The 26,125-nt window shown below is 29.7% G+C and overlaps 1 long non-coding RNA gene across 2 annotated transcripts; it reads right to left on the reverse strand.

Annotated features, from left to right (window-relative positions):
* Nucleotides 1–24,702: 24,702 nt before the first annotated feature.
* Nucleotides 24,703–25,752, reverse strand: LOC139858872 (uncharacterized). Of its 2 annotated transcripts, XR_011763101.1 has the most exons (4): nucleotides 25,573–25,752; nucleotides 25,392–25,493; nucleotides 25,153–25,265; nucleotides 24,703–24,941 (listed from the first exon to the last, which is right to left on the reverse strand). It is a non-coding gene; the product is annotated as an uncharacterized lncRNA (long non-coding RNA). The 2 variants fall into 2 exon arrangements; XR_011763100.1 differs by having other exon boundaries at nucleotides 25,153–25,493.
* Nucleotides 25,753–26,125: the final 373 nt, after the last annotated feature.

Below are 26,125 nucleotides of genomic sequence, written 5' to 3' on the forward strand. Positions count from 1 at the left end.
ATATGATTCGAATGATGGTATGAACATCATTACTACCTCAAGTTCTGTGGATAAACCTACTATAAATGAGAAAAATAGATCTAGCTTCAAAGGTCTAATGACCCGTCCTAATCCATCTGGACGAATACATTACATTTGGTTACAACTCGAGGTACTTGACCTCTATATGATACATTTTACAAACATTGCATTCGTTTTTAAAAGACAAACTTTCATTACATCGAAAGTTGATGGAATTCATACCATTTCATAATATATCCAACTATAATTGACTTAATAATAATCTTGATGAACTCAACGACTTGAATGCAACGTCTTTTGAAATATGTCATGAATGACTCCAAGTAATATCTCTAAAGTGAGCAAATGCATAGCAGAAGATTTCTTTCATACCTGAGGATAAACATGCTTTAAAGTGTCAACCAAAAGGTTGGTGAGTTCATTAGTTTAACATAAATAATCATTTCCATCATTTTAATAGACCACATGATTTTCATTTCTCATAAATATACGTCCCATGCATAGAGACAAAAATAATCATTCATATGGTGAACACCTGGTAACCGACATTAACAAGATGCATATAAGAATATCCTCTATCATTTCGGGAAATCCTTCGGACATGATAAAAACAACATCGAAGTACTAAAGCATCCGGTACTTTGGATGGGGTTCGTTATGTGATGACCCGGGAATTTCCGACCAAATTTAAAAATTGAATCTTATTTGATTTCGATACGATAAGCAAAGTCTGTAATATTGAGTCTCAAAATTTTTGAACTAGTTTCATATATGCATTTACCCTTCGACCATTCTCAAAGATTCACGAACAAATAATTGTAAATAGATACATATATATTTAAAAATATAAATACATGTGTTATTATAATTATTAAATATTACATAGTTAATAATTGTAATATTAATTACAAGTTTAATCTTAGTTGTTATATTATTAATAATTAATAAAAATACCATGAATACTATTAAAATTATAATATGAAATTTACTACATTTGATTGGTTATGTTATTGTTATTATTAACATTATAATTATCAATGTTAATATATTTATTATAATAATAAAACTATAATCTTATTATTATGATTATAATTAGTATCGCTATAAATTTAATTATTATTTGGGTTATTAAAAGTATTATTAACTTGATTACTAAAGATTATCATTTTATTGTTGCCATTGTTCTTATTAGTATTATTATGATTTTAATATCATCAATATTATTATTCTCTATTAATAATTATTAATATTATTAGTTTTGTTATTATTATTAATATTAATGTTAAATATTAATGTTGTATGATAAATAATATTATAACTCATATAGAATATAATATAACTAACTAGACAGATATATATAAACTATATAATTATTTGGATCAATATACAATGGATAATAAATAAATACAATTACATAAAAATGCATATATATATATATATATATATATATATATATATATATATATATATATATATATATATGGTACTGATCTAATCACATAATATTTATAATGATCCATCACAATCAATTAGTGACTTACTGCTCCTAATTTGTACTTCTAACTGTTCTAAATTCGACTACCATATCGTACAACCAGCTATCAAACAAAATCTGTTAGGATTATATTTTTTTTTTATATTTTTCTATTTCTGAGTTGGAAGTTGTCGACCAGTGTACTCCATAAATCAACGAAATTATTTTGTGTTACTCACTCTGTATTCTCTATCATTATCACTTATCAATTTCATTAGTTTAAGTTATCAAATTTAAATAGAAAATTTATATAGTACAGCTCGTTCATCTCTGTACGGTTCTTTTTTTTTCAAGCTTCGAAAACGATTCAAATGTCAAAATGTGTAAATGCAAAAATGTTTAGAATCTCCTTCTCAAACTATCTGTCAAATTTCATAGTCTAATTCATCGTATCGAGGTTTAATTTCCGAGTCAAAGTTTCAATTACAAAAGTCAAACTATTTGTTCATCGAAAAATTCGGGTTCAAATCGATGTAACAGGTACAATTGAGGTTACAGATAGTTTTTAAGAGGGATTTGAAATCTTTTTCATGTAGGAAGTTTCAACTAAAAAGCTCTCCATTTCGAAAACATTATTTTTTTTTTTAACTTCACTGCATCTGCAGCCTTTTTTTTTTATTTAATTTCGTTTTTTTTCTTTTGTGTTAATCAAACTAATTACATAAAATTGTTCCTATGATGATTATTGAATCCAGAATTCGTGTTTGTATTTGTTGTAAAATTAAACATGGTGATGTGTCGACTTGCAATTAGGAAGAAGAAGAGAAAAACAGATAACTGGGGTTAAATAATTTATGTTGCGTTTTAATTCAGAAAAAGGTGAAGTGGTGGAGTGGTCATGGGAGTTTATGGGTTAGCGCGAGAGGTCTCGGGTTCGAGCCCGGTTCGTGGCATATCTTCTTTTTAGATAAAGCTTTTAGGGTATATACTCTTACTTATATTTCCATTATTATTATTATTATTATTATTATTATTATTATTATTATTATTATTATTATTATTATTATTATTATTATTATTATTATTATTATTATTTCTATTATTATTAATATTGTTATTATTATTATGGTTATTATTTTATTAATGTTATTATCACTTATTATTATTATTATTATTGTTATTATTAGGTTTATTATTATTATTATTATTATTAACCATTGTAACATGATTATTAATATGGTCAATATTGTTATAATTATTACTCTCACTAAGTATTATTAGTATTATTATTAATATCATAATACAAATTATTATTATCGATAGTAGTACTCATAAAATTATTATTGAGTTTTATAATTTTAATGTTATTATCTTTATGATAAAAGGGTTTATTATTATTATCATTATAAAAATATTACGAATTAATGTCATCTTCGTAAATATTAGTAGTAGTATCTTTCTGTAAATAATAGGAACGTTAATATTAACATATGTACCAATATTGTATTATTATATGAATTATTATTATGTAATTACTAAAATCAATATTATAACTATCATTAATAGTAGAATTAATACTTTTCACAAATATTATTGTTAATATCACTATTATTATCACTAATAGAGTTATTATTAACATTACTACCTTTACTAATAATATTAGGTATTAACACTGTTATAAATTTTGCCATCTCTAAGTTTATGATAATACTACCAATATTACTATTTTTTTTTTTTTACAAACAAATAATATATACATATATAAAAATATAGTTAATACATATAACATAACGAAAAGTAATATATTATATAACAAAATAAATATACAAAACATATATATATTATTAATATAAAAAGTATATAACTAATAAATTTATATATATATATATATATATATATATATATATATATATATATATATATATATATATATATATATATATATATATATATATTGTTCGATTACAACTATGTATATTAATAAATATACAAATGATATAGGTTCGTGAATCCGAGGCAAACCCTGCGTTGTTTAATGTCGTTATATGTATTTTTACTACAAAATACATTAGGTGAGTTCCATTATTCCCTTTTTAAATGCTTTTGCAATATATATTTTTGGGACTGAGAATACATGCGCTGCTTTTATAACTGTTTTACGGAATAGACACGAGTACTTAAAATTACATTCTATGGTTGGATTATCTAATCGAATATGCCCTTTTTATATAGTCTGGTAATATAAGAATTAGGGAACAGACACCCTAATTGACGCGAACTCTAAAGATAGATCTATCGGGCCCAACAAGCCCCATCCAAAGTACCGGATGCTTTAGTACTTCGAAATTTATATCATGTCCGAAGGAGGATCCCGGAATGATGGGGATATTCTTATATGCATATTGTGAATGTCGGTTACCAGGTGTTCAATCCATATGAATTGTATTTTTGTCTCTATGCATAGGACGTATATTTATGAGAACTGAATATGGAAATCTTGTGGTCTATTAAAATGATGGAAATGATTATTTAAGTTAAACTAATGAACTCACCAACCTTTTGGTTGATACTTTAAAGCATGTTTATTCTCAGGTATGAAAGAAATCTTCTGCTGTGCATTTGCTCATTTTAGAGATATTACTTGGAGTCGTTCTTTACATATTTCAAAAGACGTTGCATTCGAGTCATTGAGTTCATCAAGATTATTATTAAGTCAATTATAGATGGATATATTATAAAATGGTATGCATGCTGTTAACTGTCGATGTAAATGAAAGTTTATCTTTTAAAAACGAATGCAATGTTTGTAAAATGTATCATATAGAGGTCAAGTACCTCGCGATGTAATCAACTATTGTGAATCGTTTGTAATCAAAACGGACTTCGTCCAGATGGATTAGGACGGGTCCTTTCAGTTGGTATCAGAGCGCTGGTCTTAGCGAACCAGGTCTACATTAGTGTGTCTAACTGATAATTCGTTAGGATTCGTTAGAGAGTCTGGACTTCGACCGTGTCTGCATGGCAAAGGTTTTGCTTATCATTTCGTGTCGAAAATTACATGCTTATCATTCTTAGAGAATCACTTTCTTATCATTCTTAGTCTAGACACGTTTTACTGCATTGACTGCATGAATAGTGTATAGAAAAAATTTATATCTTAGCGTATCTGCTACTGCATATCTTAGCGTATCTGTTACTGTAACTTTGCCTGAAAACTTCCGTAGAATTCCTCCGTAACTTATGGGATTTTAGTATTATATATGCATATGTAAATTATGTATTGCAGGGTACTAATCTATATCCTACAATCTATTTCTTATCGAAAATCCTTCATCTGATCGTACGAGATGAATCCTACAACCCGTTCGAGTCCCTCAGATTCCGATAGCTATTCCGATAGTTATTCCGACAGCTATTCCGACATAGATGTTCACCTAAGCTCCGAAAACAGCGTCATCGACATGAATCGACCAATCAACCATCAACAATTCATCTGATGGGTTCGTAGTCGACTTAATTAATGGAAACGCGCAGAAGGTAATCCCTTCCACCAACCGAATTCACCTCTTGACAATGAACCTGAAGCGTTTACCGGCGAACCTGTTCGAAACACCATATTCAGTCTCATTTCCAGGGTAACTCGACAAGATTATATTCTATCCACAATTCTGAACATTATACATCCGCTCGTTACCGACAATCATCCTGGAGTAATAAGACAACGAACTTCGCGCTCGAATAATCTATTCGGAGAATATGGTGCAAAATGTACCAGCTTCAGCAACATCACCGGCACCAACAGTACCATCAATGATAGCACCAGTACCATCAACAATCCATGCTTCAATATCATCATATGTACTTTGAGTATGATCTTCGTTCTACGTATCGTTCTACCTCATTTATCTTCGTTCGACATGACGAATATGTAATCTCTAAAGTTTTAGAGATTATTTATTCTAGTTCAACCGAAAAGCAATTGAGTTTAATATCATATTAACTCATTAAATCCATTAATACATCTGAAGAAAATATATATGTATATATGTTTTCATAAAGATCGTAATTAAAAATTCTCTTGAACAAACTGTTAATGGTGAAAATATTTTAACGGGTAGGTAATACCCGAGGAATATTTAAATTTCACATTAATAAGTTACATTGTACGTTCTTCAAATCTGATTCCACAGTCATTTACTATCCTACTTGCAACCATAGCTATACAAATCCGTTCACCACAGAATAACCATATTCATCCAATTTCATATTTAGATTTTGATTTATCAGAATCCAACAAGTGGCATAATGAAGAAAACAGTGGACGAAATAAAATTTGTTAGAAACAAACAAATTAACTATGAGAAATTTTGTTAAGAATCCACGCTAACAAAAATCCTAGCTAACTGTTCCTAGCTAACTGTGGACTAATCAACTGAGGACTACCAACAGTGGATAATTAAAATGAATTAAAATATTGATAATAACATATGAAACTAAACAATTATTCAAGTTGCCACTTGATTTTATCTTAAACCTCATTTGTATCTTGACGAATATAATCTGCGTTCAAACCTTTCAGGATTCTTGAAAACACCTAAATCGAGAGGATGAACCAACCACACTTCATCAACGAAAGAAAAGATTGATGCATATAGTTATGCACCTGAAAACACTCAGAACATAAGTAAACGTTTAACACGTATCTGTGCTAGCTCCTTTGGCGTTGTTAATACCGAAAATAACTTTACAATTCCTTTCCCAGTTAGCCAATTTTGTCATAGCTCCAGCAAATCAACTTTGACTTTCATTCGGATTAAACTTATTATAACTTGATTTATAAGCCCAACTTTCGTTATCATTACCGGGGAACTGTTTACATTTCACCACTGAGATACGTATACATTTAACCAAATCCTATATTCAAAGGATTCAGGTAGTTCTGGATCCGTTGAAATCTTTAGAGCATATCTTGCTCCGAAGTCATGTTAAAATCTTGCGGAAAATCTTTCTCCATCAACCATCGAACTTAGAAATTCCAAAATATCATCATCAATATCTTCGATATTTCTGAGGATATTTTCATAAATATTCTCGTCCGAAATTATATACCTCTACGTGCTTCCTGTGTATCATTATATTAGAAACATTCAATAGAAAATTTAGTACTGAAAAGCAGATTATGCGAAACTATGAAGAAAGCCGTGGACAAATCACAAAGAATAAGTTTGACTTCAAAGAATCCAAATGATTCTGTTTCTGATGAAATCTTTAGCGAATACCTTGCTTCCGAATCTAAACTCTTACGGATAAATCTTCTTCATCATCCATCGATATTAGAAATTCTAAGATATCATCGTATCTTTCATTATAAATATCCTCCATATTTCTGAAGATATTTTTTTTAACTATTCTTATTTGAAATCATTAATCTCTTCATGTTATCAGTGTTACATCATATAGAAACTGTTAGTTTCTATATTCTGTAAACTTTCGAGCTTAAAATATGAATGTTATTGAAGTAATGTTGGGAACTGATGCATGAGTTAGTATAATATAATGACACTTGATCAACGTGATTATATTACAGTAAGTCATGCTGAGTTCTAATGAAACGTGATGATGGTTCACAGTAGATCATACCATCATCATGTGTCATGTTACATAACTCTTTCATTTTACTTAACTTCTGAACATATCAAGAAAATGTATTCTTGATGAATCTACCTTCCGTGATGTTGATAAATTTGAAAATCAAATCGTGCTATCATGTTCTTTCCTGCTTAGAACATTATAATCATTTAAAACTCTATGTCTACGAATTCTGGACCATTATTCGCTTAATTTAAAGCGAGAAGAGAAAACAAAAGAATGAATCTCCGAAATAGAGATGGGGGGTATAAATCACAGCAAATAGGAGAGGGCATTAACTGTGAATGACAATGATTATAGAAAACAGAAACAAGGACTTCAAAGTATAAGGAAAGATATAAAGCCGATAACAACACATAAATTACAAACCGTGTATATCAATGTTTATAGCAACATAAAGACACGGGAGGATTAAAAGCACTATAACCCCAAGAGCGAAGTAGAACAAAACAGATTCCTCTGGTGGAAGTTGGAAAAGTAGAATGATTGTTGCGATAATAAGGATGAGGACAAGGATCAGAACTGGATTAAGCATTTTCAGAATCTTTTGGATGTATGAAATAATAAGGAAAGTATAGGAAGGGTGAGAATAATGGAACGGAAGAGTTTAATTTATAATGGAAATATCAGACAGAGTAATCAAAGCAGATCACTGCATTTAATTCGAGAGATCTTAATTTCATTATTCGCCGAAGAATCAAATCTTTTTGATTTCGAAGATTTTCTTTAAATCCCTTAAATTCCGGAATTCAACCCTGACTCTATCAAAAGTTAAGATAAATCTTTACTTTCCTATTTCACTCTTCGGTAATAACTTCATTCGTACTCTTCGAATAATCGAATTATTTTTATCCATATTACTCGATGATAATAAAACTCAATTTATCGACTCATATTTGTCATGAAAACATTTTTATTGTTAGCCATGACGACCTCACTCAAATTTCGGGACGAAATTTCTTTAACGGGTAGGTACTGTGATGACCCGGGAATTTCCGACCAAATTTAAAAATTGAATCTTATTTGATTTCGATACGATAAGCAAAGTCTGTAATATTGAGTCTCAAAATTTTTGAACTAGTTTCATATATGCATTTACCCTTCGACCATTCTCAAAGATTCACGAACAAATAATTGTAAATAGATACATATATATTTAAAAATATAAATACATGTGTTATTATAATTATTAAATATTACATAGTTAATAATTGTAATATTAATTACAAGTTTAATCTTAGTTGTTATATTATTAATAATTAATAAAAATACCATGAATACTATTAAAATTATAATATGAAATTTACTACATTTGATTGGTTATGTTATTGTTATTATTAACATTATAATTATCAATGTTAATATATTTATTATAATAATAAAACTATAATCTTATTATTATGACTATAATTAGTATCGCTATAAATTTAATTATTATTTGGGTTATTAAAAGTATTATTAACTTGATTACTAAAGATTATCATTTTATTGTTGCCATTGTTCTTATTAGTATTATTATGATTTTAATATCATCAATATTATTATTCTGTATTAATAATTATTAATATTATTAGTTTTGGTATTATTATTAATATTAATGTTAAATATTAATGTTGTATGATAAATAATATTATAACTCATATAGAATATAATATAACTAACTAGACAGATATATATAAACTATATAATTATTTGGATAAATATACAATGGATAATAAATAAATACAATTACATAAAAATGCCTATATATATATATATATATATATATATATATATATATATATATATATATATATATATATATGGTACTGATCTAATCACATAATATTTATAATGATCCATCACAATCAATTAGTGACTTACTGCTCCTAATTTGTACTTCTAACTGTTCTAAATTCGACTGCCATATCGTACAACCAGCTATCAAACAAAATCTGTTAGGATTATATTTATTTTTTTTATATTTTTCTGTTTCTGAGTTGGAAGTTGTCGACCAGTGTACTCCATAAATCAACGAAATTATTTTGTTTTGCTCACTCTGTATTCTCTATCATTATCACTTATCAATTTCATTAGTTTAAGTTATCAAATTTAAATAGAAAATTTATATAGTACAGCTCGTTCATCTCTGTACGGTTCTTTTTTTTAAGCTTCGAAAACGATTCAAATGTCAAAATGTGTAAATGCAAAAATGTTTAGAATCTCCTTCTCAAACTATCTGTCAAATTTTATAGTCTAATTCATCGTATCGAGGTTTAATTTCCGAGTCAAAGTTTCAATTACAAAAGTCAAACTATTTGTTCATCGAAAAATTCGGGTTCAAATCGATGTTAAAGGTACAATTGAGGTTACAGATAGTTTTTAAGAGGGATTTGAAATCTTTTTCATGTAGGAAGTTTCAACTAAAAAGCTCTCCATTTTGAAAACATTATTTTTTTTTAATTTCGCTGCATCTGCAGCCTTTTTTTTTATTTAATTTCGTTTTTTTTTCTTTTGTGTTAATCAAACTAATTACATAAAATTGTTCCTATGATGATTATTGAATCCAGAATTCGTGTTTGTATTTGTTGTAAAATTAAACATGGTGATGTGTCGACTTGCAATTAGGAAGAAGAAGAGAAAAACAGATAACTGGGGTTAAATAATTTATGTTGCGTTTTAATTCAGAAAAAGGTGAAGTGGTGGAGTGGTCATGGGAGTTTATGGGTTAGCGAGAGGTCTCGGGTTCGAGCCCGGTTCGTGGCATATCTTCTTTTTAGATAAAGCTTTTAGGGTATATACTCTTACTTATATTTCCATTATTATTATTATTATTATTATTATTATTTCTATATTATTAATATTGTTATTATTATTATGGTTATTATTTTATTAATGTTATTATCACTTATTATTATTATTATTATTATTGTTATTATTAGGTTGATTATTATTATTATTATTAACCATTGTAACATGATTATTAATATGGTCAATATTGTTATCATTATTACTCTCACTAAGTATTATTAGTATTATTATTAATATCATAATACAAATTATTATTATCGATAGTAGTACTCATAAAATTATTATTGAGTTTTATAATTTTAATGTTATTATCTTTATGATAAAAGGGTTTATTATTATTATCATTATCAAAATATTACGAATTAATGTCATCTTCGTAAATATTAGTAGTAGTATCTTTCTGTAAATAATAGGAACGTTAATATTAACATATGTACCAATATTGTATTATTATATGAATTATTATTATGTAATTACTAAAATCAATATTATAACTATCATTAATAGTAGAATTAATACTTTTCACAAATATTATTGTTAATATCACTATTATTATCACTAATAGAGTTATTATTAACATTACTACCTTTACTAATAATATTAGGTATTAACACTGTTATAAATTTTGCCATCTCTAAGTTTATGATAATACTACCAATATTACTATTTTTTTTTTACAAACAAATAATATATACATATATAAAAATATAGTTAATACATATAACATAACGAAAAGTAATATATTATATAACAAAATAAATATACAAAACATATATATATTATTAATATAAAAAGTATATAACTAATAAATTATATATATATATATATATATATATATATATATATATATATATATATATATATATATATATATATATATATATATTGTTCGATTACAACTATGTATATTAATAAATATACAAATGATATAGGTTCGTGAATCTGAGGCAAACCCTGCGTTGTTTAATGTCGTTATATGTATTTTTACTACAAAATACATTAGGTGAGTTCCATTATTCCCTTTTTAAATGCTTTTGCAATATATATTTTTGGGACTGAGAATACATGCGCTGCTTTTATAACTGTTTTACGGAATAGACACGAGTACTTAAAATTACATTCTATGGTTGGATTATCTAATCGAATATGCCCTTTTTATATAGTCTGGTAATCTAAGAATTAGGGAACAGACACCCTAATTGACGCGAACTCTAAAGATAGATCTATCGGGCCCAACAAGCCCCATCCAAAGTACCGGATGCTTTAGTACTTCAAAATTTATATCATGTCCGAAGGAGGATCCCGGAATGATGGGGATATTCTTATATGCATATTGTGAATGTCGGTTACCAGGTGTTCAATCCATATGAATGATATTTTTGTCTCTATGCATAGGACGTATATTTATGAGAACTGAATATGGAAATCTTGTGGTCTATTAAAATGATGGAAATGATTATTTAAGTTAAACTAATGAACTCACCAACCTTTTGGTTGACACTTTAAAGCATGTTTATTCTCAGGTACGAAAGAAATCTTCCGCTGTGCATTTGCTCATTTTAGAGATATTACTTGGAGTCGTTCTTTACATATTTCAAAAGACGTTGCATTCGAGTCATTGAGTTCATCAAGATTATTATTAAGTCAATTATAGATGGATATATTATAAAATGGTATGCATGCTGTTAACTGTCGATGTAAATGAAAGTTTATCTTTTAAAAACGAATGCAATGTTTGTAAAATGTATCATATAGAGGTCAAGTACCTCGCGATGTAATCAACTATTGTGAATCGTTTGTAATCAAAACGGACTTTGCCCGGATGGATTTGGACGGGTCCTTTCACGTTAGGCCCAATAGATTTATAAAACATTTTATAAAATTATTCTACATTGAGGTGTAACAAAAATATTTAATGATACAACTCAGCTTAGAATTTAAAATCAATGTTAAACGGCATATAATATGTAGTGACTCGAACTTTTCTATGTTTATATATATTAAATGAAAACTATACTTGCATGATTAAATGTTTCCAACATGTTAAGCAATCAAACTTGTTAAGACTTGATTAATTGAAATAGGTTTCATATAGACAATTGACCACCTAAGTTGACCGGTGATTCACGAACGTTAAAACTTGTAAAAACTATATGATGAAATATATATGATTATATATATAGTTAAAATGATATTATGATAAGTAAGTATCTCATTAGGTATTTTAACTAAGAGTTATATACATAAAATTGAGTTTATTGATTTAAGAAACTCGAAACGATATATATAACGATTATCGTTATAACAATGTCTTACTAAATACATATGAATCATATTAAGATATTGATAAACTATGTTTAATCATGATAAATGATAAGTAAACATGTCATTATGTATATTAACAATGAACTACATATGTAAAAACAAGACTACTAACTTAAGGATTTTGAAACGAGACATATATGTAACGATTATCGTTGTAACGACATTTAAATGTGTATATATAATATTAAGATATATTAATATATCATAATATAATGATAATATAATAATTTAACATCTCATTAGATATAATAAACATTGGGTTAACAATATTTAACATGATCGTTAACTTAAAGGTTTCAAAACAACATTTACATGTAACGACTAACGACTCAGTTAAAATTTATATACATGTAGTGTTTTACTTTGTATTCATACACTTTTGAAAGACTTCAAGAAACTTATCAAAATGCTTCTACTTAACAAAAATGCTTACAATTACATCCTCGTTCAGTTTCATCAACAATTCTACTCGTATGCACCCGTATTCGTACTCGTACAATACACTGCTTTTAGATGTATGTACTATTGGTATATACACTCAAATGATCAGCTCTTAGCAGCCTATGTGAGTCACCTAACATATGTGGAAACTATCATTTGCCAACTAGCATTAAATATCTCATAAAAATACAAAAATATTAGTAATCATTCATGACTTATTTACATGAAAACAAAATTACATATCCTTTATATCTAATCCATATACCAACGACCAAAAACACCTATAAACACTTTCATTCTTAAATTTTTTTCATCTAATTGATCTCTCTCAAGTTCCATCTTCAAGTTCTAAGTGTTCTTCATAAATTCTACAAGTTCTAGTTTCATAATATCAAGAATACTTCTAAGTTTACTAGCTCACTTCCAATCTTGTAAAGTGATCATCCAACTTTAAGAAATCCTTATTGTTTACAGTAAGATATCATTCCAAATCAAGGTAAAACTCATATATAAATTTTGATTCAATTCCTATAACTATAACTATCTTAATTCGAGTGATAATCTTACTTGAACTTGTTTTTGTGTCATGATTCTAGTTCAAGAACTTTCAAGCTATCCAAGATCCTTTGAAGCTAGATCATTTCTTGTCACTTCCAGTAGGTTTACCTACTAAAGTTGAGGTAGTAATGATGTTCATAACATCATTCGATTCATACATATAAAACTATCTTATTCGAAGATTTGAACATGTAATCACTAGAACATAGTTTAGTTAATTCTAATCTTGTTGGTAAACAAAAGTTAATCCTTCTAACTTGACTTTTACAATCAACTAAACACATGTTCTATATCTATATGATTTGATAACTCAATGATTTAAAACCGAAAAACACTAAAAACACCGTAAAACCGGATATACGCCGTAGTAGTAACACCGCGGGCTGTTTTGGGTTAGTTAATTAAAAACTATGATAAACTTTGATTTAAAAGTTGTTCTTCTGGAAAAATAATTTTTCTTATGAACATGAAACTATATCCAAAAATCATGGTTAAACTCAAAGTGAAAGTATGTTTTCAAAATGGTCATCAAGACGTTGTTCTTTCGACTGAAATAACTACCTCTTACAAAAATGACTTGTAACTTATATTTCTGACTATAAACCTATAATTTTTCTATTTAGATTCATAAAATATAGTTCAATATGAAACCATAGCAATTTGATTCACTCAAATCGGATTTAAAACGAAGAAGTTATGGGTAAAACAAGATTGGATAAGTTTTCTTGTTGTAACTACGTGCACTACAACAAAAGTGTACATATAGGACACCCAAATTGGTCCTATAATGTCACTTTATAGGACCTTTTGGCCTGATAGAACCAACAAGTGATGTGAACCAACTAAGGCGGTCGTATAAAATATAGACGCAAAAAAGTGTCCTAAAAGGTAATAAGATTATGAAACCAATTATCGGGTCCTATAATATTATTAAGACCACACAGAAAAGTCCTTACAAGTGCATATTGAGTGACTTTTATTTAGATCGAGACATACAAAAAGGTCCCAAAAGTAAAAATAATTTACATTAGTACCAACAAAGAGGTCCTATTTAAGTTTTATATTTCTTAAGGACTAACAAAAATGGTCTCATTACTCTGTTAGTGAGACGACCCGACCCAATCCATAGGGACGAATACAATAACATATGATAACATTGCGAGGTACATGACCTCTATATGATACATTTTACAAACGTTGCATTTATTCTTAAAAGGCAAACTATCATTACATCAATATTTGACATTTTCGTCTAACATTTCATAATATCCAAATGACCTAATCTGTCATTTACTTATTAATATTTTCTATTGAACTCCAATGACTCGAATGCAACGTCTTTGTATCATGGCTTAAAAGGTCCCAAGTAGTATCCTTAACATGAGCTAATGCACAGCGGAAGACTTAATTCATACCTGAGAATAACATACTTTAAAACGTCAACATAAAGTTGGTGAGATATATAGGTTTGATGCTAGCAGCGTTATAACAATGGAACACAAGATTTCATATATAAACATTTTAATAAAAATATTCTAAGTGGTTGAGCACTTGGTAACCATACTTAACATTTAATCACGTCGCATATTCCCTTTATTATGAAATCTTACTACACCGTACCAAGTGTAGTCACGAAACGAAGTACTGTGCAACCGTTGAATACTGGTCGTCCAGTCCGGTTGGGGTTGTCAGGCCCGATAGATCTATCAACAGGATTCGCGTTTACAATACCGCTGTAAATATTAGTTACCAAGCTACAGGGAAATATGCCAGTGGTACAACTCAACGTAGAATATATTTTTCAGTTACTTGTGTCCATAACGTAAAACATAAAAATACATGTATTCTCATCCCGAAATATTTAGAGTTTAAAAGTGGGACTATATACTCACTTTTGTCTTGAAGATATGTAATTTCGACTTGGTCTCCGATTGATATCACAAACATATCCATATATAATATATCAATACCTTTTCTTTTTAAACAATCGTTACATATATATACTTATAATACTTTTAATAATTCCTTAGTCCGTAGTTAGCAGTCCGATGTTAGTAATTCAATTTTAATGGTTCATATTTAGGTGTTTAACCCCCATCGAAATAAATAAAACCCCCGATGTATTTGAATTGGTCGAGATTAATCTTGACCCACGGTACTGGTGTTGTCAAATGACGTGTTGCGTACATAAAGTACCGGTGTTGTCAAATGACGTGTTGCGTACAATCATGGGATCTTATGTTTAATCTTCTCGTATTGTTTACGGGTGATCCTGAACCATATAAAATTAAATTATGAGTACATATATATAAAATATCATGTTATTTTAAAAAGATGTGATTTATTTAATTTTTCTCCAATTATTTTCGTGGCTAAACTAGTCTTGGATATCCGATTTTGTTTCGGTCATAGTTTCTTCGTTACAACTCCGTTTTCGTTGGTTCAACTTGCCACTTCCTTGGATAGAGTCCCTCTTTAAGAATATTAACTGTAAATACCTTAGTTTGTATTCGAAATCACAGGTCATAGGTCAAACTTTAGTGAAACTTATGAAGTTAATCATTTTTGTTACAAAACATCATTTAATGACCATTTTTCTAAAAATACTTATACTTTGAATTAAATCATGAAATTTTTATGTGTTATCATATTCATAGTAAATATCATTTTTCCAGAAAATAAACCTCCAATTCAAAGTTCAAGATAGTTTTTAATTATCCAACCCAAAACAGCCCCCGGTTACACTCCGACGTCGTAAATTCAGTTTTTAAGGTGTTCTTTGAAAAACCAAGTTATACCTTGTTAAATTAGCATATATTTATGTTATATTACAGGTCTTGAAGTATTTTAAAAGTTAAGTTAGAAGGATCTATTTAGTTTGCAAACAAGTTTGAAAACATTCAAACTATGTTCTTGTTGTTAAAATTTTATACCACAAAATAAGATAGCTATATATATATGAATCGAATAAGGTTATGAACAAAGTTACTACCTCAAGTTACTTGGACAAGATTGCTGTAAAAGAGGAGTGAAAACCTAGAACTAAAAGAGTGATGGAATTGGATGAAAGATTGGAAGTAAACTTGTATAGTTGGAAGAATTTTTGAAGTGTTCTTGAAAGGATTTTCTTATGATGTTTAAATGTTGTTTTTGAAGCTAGTTCATGATGAAAATTTGCTGGAGTGTTTAAGGGATTTTTTTTCTTTCTTAAAAGAGTGTGTTTTAGTTAAAGGAAATGTGTAGTAAAATGAAAATGGAATGGAGTATAAATGGTGGTGTAAAAGGTGTATAAGTTTGTAATTTTGTGAAAAAATCTTTTAAATCATGTGAAATTGTCATACTAGATAACAAAAGTAGTTACCTTATACATAAGGCATGAACAAGGGCTGGTTGGTGGTGATTTGATGTGTATATACCAATAGTAAATACGTATAGAAGCTAGGTATGATACGAGTACATATACTCTAGATATACGTATAGAAATCTTGTGAAAAATGGAATGAGAATTCAAATATAGCTATCTTTTGTGAATATACTTATATTGTTTTATGTATTTAAGTCCTTAAAAGTGATTAAATACATTACATATACGATATATGTATAAACATTATATGTTATAAGTATTTATGTCAAATAACGTTACGTATGGTTATCGTTTTGAAAACTTAAGTTAGTAGTTTCAAAATATACTTATAACTTATTGTTATTAATACAAAATGAGATATTAAAACATCCATAAATCATGTTAAATATGTATATATACCTATATATACACAAACGTATAATTATCATATGTTATATAGTTCGTGATATCATCGGTCAAACTAGACGGTCAAACGTTGTGTAAAACTCTTTTCAAAAACATAAGTCTCAACAATTTGGATTGCTTATCATGTTGGTAAGGTTTAATTTATGTAAATATTAATCTTATAAGTGTAAAACGATCGGAAAAATCAGGGTCGTTACAGTACCCACCCGTTAAAGAAATTTCGTCCCGAAATTTGGTAGAGGTTGTCATAAATAACAATAGGAATGTTTTCATGATGAATATGAGGTATTAATAGAGTTTTATCATTATTGGAAGATATGGATAAAACGATTCGATCATGTGAAGCGCACGAGTGAAGCTATCACAAAAGAATGAAATGAGTGAATATGGAATTGTTTTAACCGATGTCGAGATTAGGATTGATTTCCAGAATTTAAGGGATTTAAAGAAAATCTTATGTAATAAGATTTGGTTCTTCGATGATTTAGAAAACAGGATCTCCTTTGATTTAATACGATAATCTGTTTCGATTTCTTTGTCGGATATTTCACTATAAATCCACCTCCTTCCCTTTCTTACTTCCATACCTCACATCTCTTACTATTCCTCCTCTAATTCATACCTTAAGGTATCCTTTAAAATGCTTCATCCCGTTCTGATTTTTGTTATACTTCTAATTTTCATATCTTTCATTCTTCTCTTTCATCTACCGCTAGAAGAATCTATTCACTTTTATGATTTTCTTGGAATTATAATGTTTCTAATTCTCCCGTGTCTCTACGTCGCCATACGTATTGATATACACGGTTTGTAGTTTCTGGGTGGTTATTGGGTTTGATATCTTTCCTTATATTTCAATGCTCCTGCTTCTGTTTTCCATAATCATTGTCATCCATAGTTAATACTCTCTTCTATTTGCTGTGATCTATACCCCACTTTCTATTTTGGGACTTTATCCCTTCGTTTCTTCTTCCCGTCCTTGAGTAAAGCGATCAATAGTTCGGAATTCGTAGGTGTAAAATTCGGAATGAACATAGCTAAAGCTCTAAGAAAGGAATGGTAATGGCACGATTTTGATTTGTCAAATTACCAGAATATCCAGGAAAATAGAACTATCAAGATGATTTGTTCTTAATACGTTTCGGAATTGGATAGAATGTAAAAGCCGTGTAACATGGCACATGATGACGGTACTGTGAATCATCACATTCCATTAGAAACTTAACATGACTTACTGTAATATAATGAAGTTGATCAAGTTTCATTATATTATACTAATTCATGCATCAGTTCCCAACACTGCTTCAGAACATTCCTATTTTAAACTTGATGGATTTAGAAACTAACACAGTTTCCTTTATATTGTAACGCAGATATTACAGAGAGATAAATGATTTCAGATAAGGATAGTGGTGAAAATATCTTCAGAAATATTGAGGATATTTATAATGAAAGATATGATAATATCTTAGAATTTCTAATGTCGAAGGATGATGATGAAGATTGACCCGTAAGAGTTTAGATTCAGAAGCAAGGTGTTTGCTATAGAATCGTCATAATTCTTTATGTACAAGTTTAGTCCTTGTAACTTGTTCAGAGTCTCCTTCATGGTTTGCTCAATCCGGTTTTCAGTACCAATTTTCTATCGAGCGTTCCTAACACTTCCTTCTTTTATCATCAACTTTTGGTCATTAAGACCTTATACAACATGCTGCTTCGTCAGTATTTTCAAAGTTATCGGATCTGGGTCATTGGTTATCAAACCAAGATGGTTTAAGGAGAATTGTATTTTTAGATGATTAAACGCTGATGGTAATATGATGGAATATAAAATGTTCTCCGGTAACGATGGCTAAAGAACAACGTATATATATATATATCGAGATTGTAATAAGAGTAGTCTTACTGAGATATCGAAGTGGAGCTGTGACAAAATTAGTTAATTGAAAAGGAATCGCGTGATTGTTTTTGCTAATGGATGATAAGGAATTCGATGCGGATACGTTTTAACTATAACTTCGAGTTCGAAAATTTTCAGGTGCATAACTGTATGCATAAATCTTTCTTCCGTAGACGAGGTGCGACTGGTTCAACTTCTCGATCGAGATGTTTTCAAGAATCATGAAAAGTTGTGAATGCGAATTGTAATCGTCAAGATACAAATGAGGTTTAAAATAGAATCAAGTGGCAAACTTGAAGGATTGTTTAGTTTCATATGTAATAATCATCATTTTAACTCATTTTTAATTATCCAAAGTTAGTAGTCCAATAGTCCGATTGTCCAATGGTTCAATAAATTCATATATGAACTAAATATATAATATTCGAATTACTTAATACGTATCGTGACCCGTGTACCGGTCTCGGTGTCGATCACAACTCAAAGTATATATATATTTTGGAATCAACTCCGACCCTGTATAACCAACTCCCACCTTCAAATATAGAGTGTCTATGGTTGTTCCGAAATATATATATAGATGGGTCAATATGATAAGTCGAAACCTTGTACACGTGTCCCGTTATTTAAAATGCGTAAAATAAATAAATATATATCATGACCCATTATACAACGTGTTGTCTCAGAATTAATCCGACGTGTTGTTGTACATGTGTCCCGACGGTATGTAAAGTACAAAAATTAAAATTGCAAGAATGTAAATTGCGATAAATTAAATATTAATCAGTTAGCTGGGAACAGTTAGCCGGAACAGTTAGCGTGTAATCCTATCACAATTTCAATTAATTAATTCATCTGTTTCTAACAATTTTTATTTTGCCAATGTTTCTTCATTATGCCACTTGTTAGATTCGGATAGGTAAAAATCCAAATATGAAATTTAAATGGAAATGGTTAATCTGGGGTGAACGGATACGTATATCGATAATTGTAAGTATGATAATAAATGATCGTTGAATCAGATTCGAAGAATGTACAGTGTAACTTGTTAATGTGAATTCTAAATATTCCTTGGGTACTACCCACCCGTTAAAATATTTCATCATTAACCGTTTGTACGAAAGAAATTTTTAATTACAATCTTTATGAAAATATATTTGCATATATATTTTCTTCGGATGTAACTATGAATTTAATGAGTCAATAAAATATTCAACTCATTTGATTTATCGTTATTACTAGATTACATAATCTCCAAAACATTAGAGATTACATAATCGTCATGTCGAACGAAGAACGATGCGTAAAGAAGAGGTAATCGGTGTAGAATGATATGTAGAACAAAGATCATATTCGAAGTTCAGATGATGATGTTGAGGTACGTGGTGCGGATGTGATTGTTGGTGGTGGTAATGATACGGTTGGTGTTGATGCTGATGATGCTGTTGACGTCGATGATGCTACTGGTACTGAAGATTGCAAGGTTGATGTTGTTAACGGTACTGGTTATGCTGCTGGTGCTGCTGCTGGTGTTTGTAACCTTCGCACCGTGTTCTCCAAAGCCGTTACACGAGCGCGAAGTTCGTTAATTTCTGCTAGTACACCAGGATGATTGGCGGTTGGAGTGAGCGAATGAACAAGATCCGAAATATGGGATAGGATATAATCGTGACGAGATACTCGAGAAATGAGAGAGAAAATGGTTTCTCGAACAGGTTCGCCGATAAGTGCTTCAGGTTCGTCGCCAATGGGGCAATTCGGTGGGTGAAAGGGATCACCTTCTTCTTGTCTCCAATAATTTAGTATACTACGAACCCATCCCCAATTCATCCAGAATAGATGATGAGAAATTGGTTGATCCATTCCAGTGACGCTGCCTTCGGAGCCCGAATGGAAATCCATATCAGCGTAGCTGTCGGAGTCGGAAGAATTCGAACTGGACGCGGAGTTCATCTTGTATAGTCGGGGAAATGGATTTTTGGTTTGGAATAGATTATAGGAGTTTGGGTTTGGTATTCTTCAATACATAATTTACATATGTATTTATAATACTCAAAATCCCGTGAATTACGGAGAATCTTTGAAATTCGTCAGGCAATGTCTATAGCAACAGATACGCTAGGATACGAATTTTGTCTATACACTATCGATGCACTAAATGCAGTAAGACGTGTCTAGACTTAAGAATACTAAGCAGGCAATTCCTAAGGATGATAAGCAGATGATTTTCGACTAGATATGATAAGCAAAACTTTTGACATGTACACACGGTCAAAGTCCAGACTCACTAATGCATCCTAACAACTACCAGTTAGACACACTAATGCAAGGCCTGGTTCGCTAAGACCAACGCTCTGATACCACATGAGACGACCCGACCCAATCCATAGGGACGAATACAATAACATATGATAACATTGCGAGGTACATGACCTCTATATGATACATTTTACAAACGTTGCATTTATTCTTAAAAGGCAAACTATCATTACATCAATATTTGACATTTTCGTCTAACATTTCATAATATCCAAATGACCTAATCTGTCATTTACTTATTAATATTTTCTATTGAACTCCAATGACTCGAATGCAACGTCTTTGTATCATGGCTTAAAAGGTCCCAAGTAGTATCCTTAACATGAGCTAATGCACAGCGGAAGACTTAATTCATACCTGAAAATAACATACTTTAAAACGTCAACATAAAGTTGGTGAGATATATAGGTTTGATGCTAGCAGCGTTATAACAATGGAACACAAGATTTCATATGTAAACATTTTAATAAAAATATTCTAAGTGGTTGAGCACTTGGTAACCATACTTAACATTTAATCACGTCGCATATTCCCTTTATTATGAAATCTTACTACACCGTACCAAGTGTAGTCACGAAACGAAGTACTGTGCAACCGTTGAATACTGGTCGTCCAGTCCGGTTGGGGTTGTCAGGCCCGATAGATCTATCAACAGGATTCGCGTTTACAATACCGCTGTAAATATTAGTTACCAAGCTACAGGGAAATATGCCAGTGGTACAACTCAACGTAGAATATATTTTTCAGTTACTTGTGTCCATAACGTAAAACATAAAAATACATGTATTCTCATCCCGAAATATTTAGAGTTTAAAAGTGGGACTATATACTCACTTTTGTCTTGAAGATATGTAATTTCGACTTGGTCTCCGATTGATATCACAAACATATCCATATATAATATATCAATACCTTTTCTTTTTAAACAATCGTTACATATATATACTTATAATACTTTTAATAATTCCTTAGTCCGTAGTTAGCAGTCCGATGTTAGTAATTCAATTTTAATGGTTCATATTTAGGTGTTTAACCCCCATCGAAATAAATAAAACCCCCGATGTATTTGAATTGGTCGAGATTAATCTTGACCCACGGTACTGGTGTTGTCAAATGACGTGTTGCGTACATAAAGTACCGGTGTTGTCAAATGACGTGTTGCGTACAATCATGGGATCTTATGTTTAATCTTCTCGTATTGTTTACGGGTGATCCTGAACCATATAAAATTAAATTATGAGTACATATATATAAAATATCATGTTATTTTAAAAAGATGTGATTTATTTAATTTTTCTCCAATTATTTTCGTGGCTAAACTAGTCTTGGATATCCGATTTTGTTTCGGTCATAGTTTCTTCGTTACAACTCCGTTTTCGTTGGTTCAACTTGCCACTTCCTTGGATCGAGTCCCTCTTTAAGAATATTAACTGTAAATACCTTAGTTTGTATTCGAAATCACAGGTCATAGGTCAAACTTTAGTGAAACTTATGAAGTTAATCATTTTTGTTACAAAACATCATTTAATGACCATTTTTCTAAAAATACTTATACTTTGAATTAAATCATGAAATTTTTATGTGTTATCATATTCATAGTAAATATCATTTTTCCAGAAAATAAACCTCCAATTCAAAGTTCAAGATAGTTTTTAATTATCCAACCCAAAACAGCCCCCGGTTACACTCCGACGTCGTAAATTCAGTTTTTAAGGTGTTCTTTGAAAAACCAAGTTATACCTTGTTAAATTAGCATATATTTATGTTATATTACAGGTCTTGAAGTATTTTAAAAGTTAAGTTAGAAGGATCTATTTAGTTTGCAAACAAGTTTGAAAACATTCAAACTATGTTCTTGTTGTTAAAATTTTATACCACAAAATAAGATAGCTATATATATATGAATCGAATAAGGTTATGAACAAAGTTACTACCTCAAGTTACTTGGACAAGATTGCTGTAAAAGAGGAGTGAAAACCTAGAACTAAAAGAGTGATGGAATTGGATGAAAGATTGGAAGTAAACTTGTATAGTTGGAAGAATTTTTGAAGTGTTCTTGAAAGGATTTTCTTATGATGTTTAAATGTTGTTTTTGAAGCTAGTTCATGATGAAAATTTGCTGGAGTGTTTAAGGGATTTTTTTCTTTCTTAAAAGAGTGTGTTTTAGTTAAAGGAAATGTGTAGTAAAATGAAAATGGAATGGAGTATAAATGGTGGTGTAAAAGGTGTATAAGTTTGTAATTTTGTGAAAAAATCTTTTAAATCATGTGAAATTGTCATACTAGATAACAAAAGTAGTTACCTTATACATAAGGCATGAACAAGGGCTGGTTGGTGGTGATTTGATGTGTATATACCAATAGTAAATACGTATAGAAGCTAGGTATGATACGAGTACATATACTCTAGATATACGTATAGAAATCTTGTGAAAAATGGAATGAGAATTCAAATATACCTATCTTTTGTGAATATACTTATATTGTTTTATGTATTTAAGTCCTTAAAAGTGATTAAATACATTACATATACGATATATGTATAAACATTATATGTTATAAGTATTTATGTCAAATAACGTTACGTATGGTTATCGTTTTGAAAACTTAAGTTAGTAGTTTCAAAATATACTTATAACTTATTGTTATTAATACAAAATGAGATATTAAAACATCCATAAATCATGTTAAATATGTATATATACCTATATATACACAAACGTATAATTATCATATGTTATATAGTTCGTGATATCATCGGTCAAACTAGACGGTCAAACGTTGTGTAAAACTCTTTTCAAAAACATAAGTCTCAACAATTTGGATTGCTTATCATGTTGGTAAGGTTTAATTTATGTAAATATTAATCTTATAAGTGTAAAACGATCGGAAAAATCCGGGTCGTTACAGTTAGTACCTAAATAAGAGTCCTATTATATATAAAAAAATACTACATTAGTACCAATAAAAAAGGTCCTAATGTATCAATATTTTTGTTTAGTACCAAGAAAACAGGTCTCAATATACACAAATGTTACTTTGGTATCACATAAAGGGTCCAAATATAATGATTCCTATCAAGTCATAGTTCTGAATAGGTTTCTATATTCGGATCCGAGTCAGATATTCATGTTCGGTTCGGGTTCTTTTACGATTCATGTATTCGGATCGGTTTGATTATTTGGGCCCGGATCAGATTATTGGATCCATATATTCGGGCCTAAATTTTATTTAATTCAACTTTTAGACATTCGATTAATAATTTCTATTAAAAATAAATTTAAAATAAAACATAATCATATTTTAATAAATTGTACTCATAAATTGAAAAACACCGAAAAATTCATAGATAATCTAACATATCAATACTGAAATAACAATCGACAAAAAACTAAAAATAATGAAAAACAACGAAGAACATCTTCGGTCAACACGTATCTTTATTAATCCAAGGGTACCATCTGTAAAAAAAAAATCATATATTTATAAGCATAAAAGTGCATGTTATTATAAAAATTAATATTATCATAAATTTATGGTAGACATACCGATATGAACGTAGAAAGCCACGCGATAGTTACGCCTGTAGCGTCTTCAACTTTCTTAATCGAATCAAATGGCCTAACCACATCAACACCTTTTTTAAGGACATGTTGAAGGCGTACCGCACACAAATCATCTCTAACCAAATGGCCCCTACCAAACATAACCAGACGAAAATACAATAAAAAACAATCAAAATAAACTAAGCTCACTTAGCAAGATATACACCCGTTGGCACTTTCATAGCCTTTAGCCAATTTAATAGCCCATAAGGCACAATTCCAACACCTTTAACAAGTTCGTTGCCCGCTTGACTATCACCATTTTAATTAAAATACAATATAAACACAACATAACTACTTACCCAACCATGTCATTAAGAGTAAATTGATAACAGTACTCATTGTAGGTTCGACAATGCGGATCTCCACCGCCGAAACATCGCGTCAATGTAACTTATTCACGTTTGCTGAGTCACTTAACAAAACAATAGACCCATTTGACAAAAATATTAGTTCAATAACAACACCACAATTAGTATACCATTTATATTTATATACTACTTGACTTGAAGTTATAACCAAAACAAGTAAGAGTACTCACCTTAGCTAATAGAAAATTTAGTACCAACTCCACAAAAGTCTCGATCTCTACAATGATCACTTGTTATGGCACTTAGGTGGTTAAATTTAGCAACCTATGAACCTATCACAATTCAATTTTAGCATCATTAAAATAATCGACAACCATAAAATATACTAGACATGTTTCAAGTTATTCATACCTTTTTTGGTTTCTAGAATTAAACCATACTCTGCTTCAAGTTATTCAGATCGAGGTCATTCCACAAACCATCAAATGTCAAATATTGTTATTTAAACGATTCCAGCCTTAGCATCAAATATACTAGACATGTCGTCTCCCACAAAGTATAACCTATGATTCCCTTCATCTTCCTTCAGATTCCTCCCTAAAAACTCACCCAAATTATTGACATTATAACCAAGGTAAAGAGCATCAATGAAACAAAACAGGATCAAACACGATGTTTACTTGATAACATATTTGATTTCATCATAGGAGGCAGACTCTTCCAATCTATCAACAACAAAGACATTGATGGTTTACATGGTATCTCTTAAATCTAATCAAATTCAAAACCGTAACCTGTGAATCTAACAATTCAATGAACCAATCTCGTATCTAACAATTCAACGCAATACATATATTAAAATCAGTGCTGGTTACATGTTTAATCAGTCTCTCAATTAGAATAATGTTTGAAAAACACCATATAATTCTTGAGTTACATAAAAGTATCATGTACTAAGCATTTA

Source organism: Rutidosis leptorrhynchoides, chromosome 7 (assembly GCF_046630445.1).
Source record: "Rutidosis leptorrhynchoides isolate AG116_Rl617_1_P2 chromosome 7, CSIRO_AGI_Rlap_v1, whole genome shotgun sequence".
Taxonomy (NCBI): domain Eukaryota; kingdom Viridiplantae; phylum Streptophyta; class Magnoliopsida; order Asterales; family Asteraceae; genus Rutidosis; species Rutidosis leptorrhynchoides.